Raw genomic sequence first — 9,870 nt, 5'->3', positions numbered from 1 at the left:
TTTTTTTTTTTTTTTTTTTTTTTTTTTTTTTTTTTTTTGCTTTCTTTGAGTTTAATTTGCTCTTCTATTTACTGTCCCTTTAGGTAGAGGCTTTGATTGTGTGTTGTGTGTTGTTCTTTTCTAATATACATATTTAATACTATAATAATACTAAATGCTAAAATAAGTATTTAATACTATAAATGGCTCTTGAAGCACTACTTTAGTTGCATCTTACAAATTTTGATATATTGAACTTTCATTTTTATTAAACTCAAAAATATTTTCTAATTTCTCTTCAGACTTCCTCTTCACTCGTAGGTTATTTAGGAGTATGTTGTTTAATTTCCAAATGTTTGTAAAATTTCCATATATCTTTGTGTTATTCATTTCAATTTTAATTATTTTATGATCAGATAACATATGCTGTATAATTTAAAGTTTTTCAAATCTGTTAAGTTGTTGATTGTTTTATTCTTCACTGTGGTCCAGGATATGGTCTATTTTGGAGAGCGTTCATAAAGAGTTGAAAAAAACGTGTTTTTTGTTCTTGTGTTCTATAAATGTGAATCAGATAAAGTTCATTGGTTGTGTTCAAGTCTACTACATTTTTGTCAATTTCCTTCCTAATCCTTTATCAATTACTGATAAAGAACTGTTGAAGCTTCCTATACTTATGGATTTGTCTATTTCTCCTTTTAATTCTATTAGTTTTTGTTTCATGTATTCTGAAGCTCTGTTTTTGGTATATATACATTTAGAACTCTTAGGTTTTCTCAGTAAATTAACCTTTTTTCATTATGCAATTTTCTTCTTTATCCCTGGTAATTTTTTATGAAGTCTACTTTGTCCAATATTAATATATTCACTCTAGCTCTCTTTTAATTAGTATTTGCATATATTTTATATCCTTTTACTTTTAACCAATCTATAATATATATATTATATTTAAAGTGGATTTCTTGTAGATAACATATAGTTCTGTCTTTTTTAACAACAACAAAAAATCTATCTCTGTGCTTTAATTATTGTATTTAACTATCTACATATATAATGACATTGTTGATATGGTTAGATTTATGCCTACCCTTTTATTTTATTTTTTCTATTTGTCCTCTCTGTTTTTCTGTTCCTCTGTTCCCCCTTTCCTGCCTTTTTAATTATTTGAATACTGTTCAATAATTTCATTTTAATTTCTCTGTTGGCTTTCTGGATATATCTTTTTGTATTATTGTTTTAGTGGCTACTCTAGAGATGAGAATATTGATGCCTAACCTTTCACAGTATGGTTAGAGTTAATATTTTACTACTTCACATAAAATATAGATCCCTTGCAACCAAATAGCTTCCTTTACTCTCCCCCTTTATGTTATAGTTGTCACATGTATGCATCTACATAGACTGAAAATCCCATCAGACAATGTTAGAAATTTTTCTTTCAATAGTTATATAAATTTATAAAGAATTTTAAGATGAGAAAAAGTTGATGATATTTACCCAGCTATTTGCCATTTCTGTTGCTCTTTCTTCATTCCTGAAGTTTTTAGTATCTGGTATAATTTTCTTCCATCCTGAATAACTTCTTTAGCATTTATTTTAGAGCAGGTCCACGGGTGACAAATTCTCTCCATTTTCTTTCATCTGAGAAAGATTTCATTTTGTTTTCATTCCTGAAGGATATTTTTGATGGATACTAAATTCTGGGTTGATAGTTTGTTTTTTCTTTCAGTGCTTTAATGATGTCATTCCACGGTCTTCTAGTCTTTGTGCTTTCTGATGCAAAACCATCAGTTACTTGAATAGTTGTTATTCAGCCTTTTGTATTTCAAAGCCACTGCATTTTAAGGTGTGTTGTTGGGTAACAATAGATAACTGAAAGGTCCTCAGACTCTGTATTCTGGTCACACTGAACCTCTTTTAGTTTTTTGAAAGCCATTCACTGTCTTTCTTCTGAGGCTTCACACATATTCTCTCTGAATGTGAGCTACACCCTTACACCCACAGCACACATCTATGGCACTCTTTCAAATGTGCCATATTTCCTCCTCATCTGTCAAGTTTCAGGCTGTTTCTTCCTCCTAAAGGAGCTTCTCTGATGCTCCCTGCTCAATGAGTCTAAATCAAGTGCTCCTCCTACATACTCTAATAACACAAACTGTGCTTTCCATATCATAGTTCTAAAATAAAATAAAACATGTATGAGCACTTACTATATACTAGGTCTTGTACTAATTGCTTTGCATGAATCTTTGAAACAACCCTGTTATCGCTTCTATTTTCTCAGTGAGGAAACTGAAGAACAGAATGGCTAATTTACCTGCCCATAATCACAGAGTATAGCTAATTAGTGGGTGAGCAAGTATTTGACCCAGACGGATTGGAATCAGAGCCAGGTCCTTAACCACTATTTTAAGTGGCTTCTAAGTTACCCCACTGTATTATAATAGTCTTTATATAGTTCTGTATAGCCAACAATAATCTAGGCTTTGTAAAGAAAAAAAAAAACTATGTCAATCTTGTTCATTCTTGGTATCCTTATTGCTTAGCATAATTTATGGTACATAAATGACAATCAGTAACTATTTATTAACTGTGTGACATCAAAATACTGTATTTTATTTCCCATCTTATCTGTATGTTGCCTCTATACTATGAATTTCTGTAGGTTAGATATCTTCAATTTTCATTCATCCATCTCTAGATTCAGATAAAATATGGTAGCTTTTCAATAAATATTCGTGAATGCATGATTGTTAAGTGAAGAGAAAATATGTAGAGGTTAACATGTTTTATGGATCAAAAGCAGTGCATAGACCCTACTTAGTGGAGCCAGGAACTCAGTATCAGTGGTAAATAAATGAGGGTTAAATGCAGACAAATAAGGGCCAGGATTTCTGGACTCAATTCTCTATCAAAGGTTATAACACTCACTAGTAAGTAGTCCAAAAAGTTGAATGTAAAATAATAATGGAAAATTTTTAGCCTACTAAATTATTAAATTGAAATTGTTAATTAAATTATTAAATTGAAATTAATAATACAGAATTATTAATTTAGCAAGGATATAGTGAAATGATGCTAGCATTATCATGCTCATGAAGATTTAAATTGGTATATTTTTATTAAGTCATTAAAAATATTCATAGACTTGAAACCATAATTTCTTTTACAAGAATCTATTCCTACAGAAATAATGAAAAATGTGAACAAAGATTTAGGTGCCTACATTAGTTAAAAATGGTTTTAAAAAGTCAGAATCAACTGAAATTATACAGACTTTAAGTTTTTGTTTAGTGAGACATGGAGACATGATCAATCACCATATATATGCACAGACAAAAAGCCTAAAAGAAAATATTTCAAAACTTTAGCAGTGATTAGCTCTGGGTGATGGAATTACAAGTGATTTGAATTTTCATTTTTATACTTCACTGTATTTTTCAATTTTTCAACCATTGGCATGCATTATTCTCTAATCAGATGAAAACAATAAATGTTACCCAAAAAACTGCAAACTAAGTTTGCAGCTGACCACAAGACCCATCATAAATAAACAAGCTGGAGTGAGCCATTTCAAGAAAACAGACGTAATAACTGACAGGGTGGTGGGAAAGCATGCAAGCCAAAGGCCCTTCTCCTTTAGCAAAGTAAAGATTATGTTGCTAAAGACACCCTGGGAAAAGAGTGCAGGCATCAAGGAATACGAAGATCCAAGAATTGTTGGAAGGAGAACATATAGGTTTACATCTGCCTATTAAATATGTCTTGGAGGAAACTTTAAAGCAAACAAATCCCAGCTCTCCAGTGGTCTAAGTGAACTGCCAATCCACAGTCAGAGCCAATTCAAGCTTTGGATCCTTAACTTGAAGGCTCTTAGTGGGATGGGAATTGGAGACCTAAAACCTTAATTCATAACCCACACCTCTCCATGTGCACTTTGTTTGGCCCGCACTTTACTTGGGACCTGCTTGGTTGATAGTTTCAGTCTGTTGACCTCCCTCCTCAAATCCCTGATCGTGTCTGGTCACCAGGACATTTGAGAGATTATGCAAGAGCTCTCTCTAGCTCTCCATCTAATTGTCCTGCAGGAAACAAACATTTTCATACGTCAAAACCTCGTCCAAAAATAAAAGTGAGGATTTCATTTTTTCTTGAGTCTGTACTGCAATCTATGTCATGGATATACTGTACTTATTTTTAGTTATATTGCAAGGACAATGTCGAATAATCCTCTTTATATTTCCATAGTGCCAATCCCAGTTGTGGGCAATAATTCATCCAAATGATAGAAGATTATCAATAAATATGGATTGATTGACTGATTAATGTTTTTCCATTGACACTTTTCCAGAGATGGAGTGGCAAATGCATTCATTGCATTGAAATTGCCATTCCTCCTCTAATACTATGTCAGTGGATATCAAAAATCGGTCACAGCACTTTTTCTGAAGTGCAGAAGGTTTCTCCAAATGCTCCCCAAATAGTGCCCCAAGATGACATTACCAATGTATTGGCACACAGGAGAATGTCTATTTGCCATCTATTCTTTTTTTTGTTTTTATACTTTTAAGTTCTGGTATACATGTGTAGAACGAGAAGGTTGTTACATAGGTATACATGTGCCATAGTGGTTTGCTGCACCCATTAACCTGTCATCTACATTAGATATTTCTCCTAATGCTATCCCTCCCCTAGCCCCCAAACCCCTGACAGGTGCCAGTGTGTGATGTCGCCCTCCCTGTGTCCTTGTGTTCTCATTGTTCAACTCCCACTTATGAGTGAAAACATGTGGTGTTTAGTTGTCTGTTCCTGTGTTAGTTTGCTGAAAATGATAGTTTCCAGCTTCATCCATATCCCTGCAAAGGACATGAACTCATGCTTTTTTATGACTACATAGTATTCCATGGTGTATATGTGCCATATTTTCTTTATCCAGTCTATCATTGATGGGCATTTGGGTTGGTCCCAAGTCTCTGCTATTGTGAATAGTGCTGCAATAAGCATACATGGGCATGCATCTATATAGTAGAATGATTTATAATCCTTTGGGTATATACCCAGTATTGGGATTGCTGAGGTGAATGGTATTTCTAGCTCTAGATCCTTGAGGAATCACCACACTGCCTTCCACAATGATTGAACTAATTTACACTCCCACCAGCAATGTGAAAGCACTCATATTTCTCCACATCCTCTCCAGCATCTGCTTGCTGACTTTTTAATGATTGCCATTCTAACTGGTGTGAGATTGTATCTGGTTATGGTTTTGATTTGCATTTCTCTAATGACCAGTGATGATGAGCTTTTGTTCATATGTTTGTTGGCTGCATAAATGTATTCTTTTGAGAAGTGTCTGTTTATATACTTTGCCCACTTTTTGATGGGGTTTTATTCTTGTAAATGTAAGTACCTTGTAGATTCTGAATGTGAGCTCTTTGTCAGATGGACAGATTGCAAAAACTTTCTCCCATTCTCTAGGTTGCCTATTGGCTCTGATGAGAGTTTCTTTCACTGTGCAGAAGCTCTTTAGTTTAATTAGATCCCATTTGTCAATTCTGGATTTTGTTGCCTGCCTTACAAGAACTCCTGAAGGAAGCACTAAATATAGAAAGCAAAAACTGGTACCAGCCACTGCACAAAACATACCAAACTGTAAAGACAATTGACGCTATGAAGAAACTGCATCAACTAATGGGCAAAATAACCAGCTAGCATCATAATGAGAGGATCAAATTCACACATAACAATATTAGCATTAAATGTAAATGGGCTAAATGCCCCAATTAAAAGACACAGATTGACAAATTGGATAAAGAGTCAAGACCCAGTGGTGTGCTGTATTCAGGAGACCCATCTCACATGCAAAGACATACATAGGCTCAAAATAAAGGGATGGAGGAAGATTTACCAAGCAAAAGGAAAGCAAATAAAAGCAGGGGATGCAATCCTAGTCTGTGATAAAACAGACTTTAAACCAACAAAGTTCAAAAAAGACAAAGAAAGGCATTATGTAATGGTAAAGGGATCAATGCAACAAGAAGAGCTAACTATCCTAAATATATGCACCCAATACAGGAGCACCCAGATTCATAAAGCAAGTTCTTAGACACCTACAAAGAGGCTTAGATTCCCACACAATAATAGTGGGAGATTTTAACATCCCACTGTCAATATTAGACAGATCAAGGACACAGAAAACTGAGAAGGATATTCAGGACTCGAAGTCAGCTCTGGACAAGGCAGACTTAATAGACATGCACAGATCTCTTCACCCAAAATCAACAGAATATACACTTTTCTCAGCACCACATCATACTTATTCTAAAATCAACCACATAATGGGAAGTAAAACACACCTCAGCAAATCACTCCTCAGCAAATGCAAAAGAATGGAAATCATAACAAACAGTCTATCAGACCAAGGTGTATTCAAATAGAACTGAGGATTTAAAAACTCACTCAAAACTGCACAACTACATGCAAACTGGAAAACCTGCTCCTGAATGACTACTGGGTAAATAACGAAATTAAGGCAGAAATAAGTAAGTTCATTGAAACCAGTGAGAACAAAGACACAACGTACTGGAATCTCTGGGACACAGCTAAAGCAGTGTTTAGAGGAAAATTTATAGTACTAAATGCCCACAGGAGTAAGTGGGAAAGATCTAAAATCAACACCCTAGCATTACAATTAAAAGAACTAGAGAAGCAAGAGCAAACAAATTCAAAAACTAACAGAAGACAGAAAATAACCAACATCAAAGAACTGAAGGAGATAGAGACACAAAAAACCCTTCAAAAAAATCAATGAATCCAGGAGCTTTTTTTTTATGAAAAGATTAACAAAATAGATAGACAGCTAGCCCAACCAATAAAGAAGAAAAGAGAGAAGAATCAAATAGATACAATAAAAACGAAAAAGGGGATAGCACCACTGATCCCACAGAAATACAAAGTATCATCAGAGAATACTATAAACACCTCTATGCAAATAAACTAGAAAATCTAGAAGAAATGGATAAATTCCTGGACACATACACCCTCCCAAGACTAAACCAGGAAGAAGTTGAATCCATGAATACAGCAATGATGAGTAATGAAATTGAGGCAGTAATTAATAGCCTACCAATGAAATAAAGCCCAGGACCAGATGAATTCACAGCCAAATTCTACTAGAAGGTACAAAAAGGAGCTGGTACCATTCCTTCTGAAACTATTCCAAACAGCAGGAAAATAGGGACTCCTCCCTAACTCATTTTATGAGGCCAGCATCATCCTGATACCAAAACCTGGCAAAGACACAACAAAAAAAAATTTCAGGCTAATATCCCTGATGAACATCAATGCAAAAATCCTCAGTAAAATACTGGTAACCCAAATCCAGCAGCACATCAAAAATCTTATCCACCACAATCAAGTCAACTTCATCCCTGGGATGCAATGCTGGTTCAACATACACAAATCAATAAACATAATCCATCACATAAACAAATCCAATGACAAAAACCACATGATTATCTCAATAGATTCAGAAAAGGCCTTTGATAAAATTCAACACATCTTCATGCTAAAAACTCTCAATAAACTAAGTATTGATAGAATGTATATCAAAATAATAAGAGCTAATTCTGACAAACCTACAGCCAATATCATACTGAATGGGCAAAAGCTGGAAGCATTCCCTTTGAAAACTGGCACAAGACAAGGATGCCCTCTCTCACCACTCCTATTCAACATAGTATTGGAAGTTCTGGCCAGGGCAATCAGGCAAGAGAAAGAAATAAAGAGTATTCAAATAGAAAGAGAGGAACTCAAATTGTCTCTGTTTGCAGATGACATTATTGTATATTTTAAAAACCCCACTGTCTCAGCCCAAAATTTCCTTAAGCTGATAAACAACTTCAGCAAAGTCTCAGGATACAAAATCAATGTGCGAAAATCACAAGCATTCCTATACACCAATAACAGACAAACAGAGAGCTAAATCATGAGTGAACTCCCATTCACAATTGCTACAAAGAGAATAAAATACTTAGGAATACAACTTACAAGGGATATGAAGGACCTCTTCAAGGAGAACTACAAACCACTGCTCAAGGAAATCAAAGAGGACACAAGCAAATGGAAAAACATTCCATGCTCATGGACAGGAAGAATCAATATCATGAAAATGGCCATACTACCCAAAGTAATTTATAGATTCAATGTTATCCCCATGAAGTTATCATTGACTTTCTTCACAGAATTAGAAAAAACTGCTTTAAATTTCATATGGAACCAAAAAAGAGCCCATCTAGCCAAGATAATCCTAAACAAAAAGAAAAAAGCTGGAGGCATCATGCTAACTGACTTCAAACTATACTATAAGGCTACAGTAACCAAAACAGCACAGTACTTGTACCAAAATAGATATATAGACAATTGGAACAGAACAGGGGCCTCAGAAATAGCGCCACTCATCTACAACCATCTAATCCAACCATCTGACAAAAACAAGCAATGGGGAAAGGATTCCCTATTTAATAAATGGTGTTGGGAAAACTGGCTAGTCATATGCAGAAAACTGAAATTGGACCCCGTCCTTACACCTTATACAAAAGGTAGATTAACTCATGATAGATTAAAGACTTAAACATAACACCTAAAACCATAAAAGAAAACCCAGGCAATACCATTCAGGACATAGGCATGGGCAAAGACTTCATGACCAAAACACCAAAAGCAATGCCATCCATTCTACAGAATGAAGTTCAAGCTTCTTAGATCCCCAACAGTCTGACCACAGTATTTCTCTCATCACAGGATCATATGCATCCCAAGCAATTGCTGCACTTTCATGCCTCTCAGTCCCCAAATCTAATCACTTGCTTTTCTTTTATGTATGTATAAGTTGGCTTTTAGTTCAGTTGTAGCATTTATTAACTCAAACTTGGAATCTTAGTATTATCCATAATAGCATCAGTCTTTGAGAGTCAAAATTCCTTTCTTTAGCATCAAAAACTTTCATGAATTTCTTCCTTATAGAAGGCAAGGACTGTGTCTGTCTTAGCCATTCCTGTAACTCTAGTACCCAACACAGCAGCTACCCACATGGTAGGTGCTTTTTTTTTTTTTTTTTTTTTTTTTTTTTTTGAGATAGAGTCTCACTCTGTCACCCAGGCTGGACTGCAGTGGCGTGGTCGTGGCTCACTGCAACCTCTGCCCTCTGAGTTCAATAGATTCTCCTGCCTCAGTCTCCCGAGTAGCCGGGATTATAGGTGCCTGCCACCATGCCCGGCTATTTTTTTGTGTTTTTAGTAGAGATGAGGTTTCACCATCTTGGCCAGGCTGGTCTTGAACTCCTGACCTCATGATCCATGGGCAAATTATATCCTTTAATTGATAAGGATATAATAACCAAATGTGATTATGAATTTGTATTTTCTCTTGAATTTACATTTCAGAAATTACAACATCCATTATTTTAAAATAATGGTCAAGTTTAAAGTATAATAAACTTTCTCTTCAGGGGAATTTCTGGTTATTAAAATATGTAATACAGTTAAGTATATATAAGTTATTCAGCGATTACTGACATCCAAAGACTTCGAAGATAGTAAAATAGACTCCATACTAAACTTAGACTGAATATAATTCTCATTGTTATTATGATTCAGGAGGCACTTCATGACCAAGCAATATCCTAGGGCCATCATTATGCACTGATTGCTCTTCCCAGTAATAATTGTTAATAGAAATTTCTGGTAGTTAAATGCCAGATTAACAAGCTGTTCCTGCCTTTGGAGACCATATGTACATAGGCTCTGCCAGCCCAAAATTGAATGAAATATATATTGGTTCTACTGTTTTTAGAGTTTTCTCAGTAGAGTAATTCAAAGTCCAATTGCATTT

This window comes from Piliocolobus tephrosceles, chromosome 10, assembly GCF_002776525.5.
Source record: "Piliocolobus tephrosceles isolate RC106 chromosome 10, ASM277652v3, whole genome shotgun sequence".
Taxonomy (NCBI): Eukaryota; Metazoa; Chordata; class Mammalia; order Primates; family Cercopithecidae; genus Piliocolobus; species Piliocolobus tephrosceles.
Note: the sequence above shows the minus strand (reverse complement) of the source record.